The sequence below is a fragment of the Aplysia californica genome, unplaced genomic scaffold (genome assembly GCF_000002075.1).
Source record: "Aplysia californica isolate F4 #8 unplaced genomic scaffold, AplCal3.0 scaffold00693, whole genome shotgun sequence".
NCBI classification, from domain to species: Eukaryota; Metazoa; Mollusca; class Gastropoda; order Aplysiida; family Aplysiidae; genus Aplysia; species Aplysia californica.
The window spans coordinates 229,678-231,118 of record NW_004797963.1 but is presented as its reverse complement, the minus strand read 5'-3'; positions in this window follow the sequence as shown (position 1 = coordinate 231,118).

The following is a 1,441-nucleotide window of genomic DNA, read 5'->3' as shown; positions in this document are numbered from 1 at the left end:
AACCAGTCTCCCAGCTAACATGTCGTGTTTGTCTCCAGCTCTGAGCTGTAGCTATGGTGAACAAACAACTACTCATTACAATCATACAGAAAGGGTTGCCCCACCTGTCTCCCAGCTAACTCTGTGCCCCCTGTCGTCTGTTTGTCTCTTGAGCTGATAATAAGTGATAACTCTTCCCCCTGTATCGTCCGCGTGTGTCTGAGCTGTGCCTGTGGTGAACAAGCTTAAAGAAAACCCCAATACAACCACTGATCACAATCATATGAAAATGATTGCACCACAACATCTGTCTCTGACTTAACTCTGTGCTCCCTGTCGTCTGTTTGTCTCTGAGCTGACAACTCTGTGTCCTGTATCGCCCGCATGTGTCTGAGCTGTGCCTATGATGAGAAGACGTTTAAAATCCCCAAAGTGACCACTGATCACAATCATACGAAAAGGATTGCACCACACCATCGGTGTCCTCGGCTAACTCTGGGCTCCCTGTCATCTGTTCGTCTCTGAGCTGATAAATATGTGCCATATATCGTCCGCGTGTGTCTGAGCTGTGCGTATGGTGAACTAACTTAAAGAAAACCCCCAAAACAACCACTGATTACAATCTTACAGAAATGATTGCCCCATCTGTCTCCAGGCTAACTCTGTGCCTCCTGTCTCTGACATAACTCTGTGCCGCCTGTCTCTGAGCTAACTCTGTGCCGCCTGTCGTCTGCTTGTCCCGGGTCGGTACCGTCTGTCCAGTGGCCGGCCAGTCCGCGGATTAACGTTAACTCTTTAAGAACGAAGCGGTCACAAGATCTGTCCGACCTGCTGCAGACTAAAGACTAGAGCTGGGCAATGAGTCGCTTTAACAACATCCGGATAATAGAATTGTAAGTGCACCTCCACGGCAAATTTGTTATGAACCGCTACTGCAAATCGGTTAGAAACACTTTTACAAACGGGATAGGAAAGAGAGTTAAGATTCTGAATTTGGATAATATTTCTGTGAGAATTATTATCCTGTTATCCGGATTTTGCCACCACTACCAAAGACATTGTTGAAGTACATTTCCAACCATCATACTCCATGGTATGTCTCTTTTTGCCCGCTTTTTTAAAAAGTTTCAGATTTTAAAGAAAAAAACGAGATTGAAAAGCATGTTTGAATAGCGTTAAAGAAAGAAGATAATATGCTTCTTCGTTAATAAAGTACCCCTAAACAGCGTTTCTCCTATCCTGGAGTTCTAGAATGGCCAGAGTTCGCCTTTTCAAAGAGTAACACGTGCTGGATATTTTAAGAAAAAGACACAGAACTTCCTTGTTTTTATAGATGCTTCTATTGGTCTATTTTATAATCTGAAACGTTTAGTTTAGTTTAGTTTAGTTTTAGTGAAAATTTTACGGCACTCGCAGCACATTAGGTCCTAAGTGTTGAAGATTAGAGGTCATGCTACAAAAG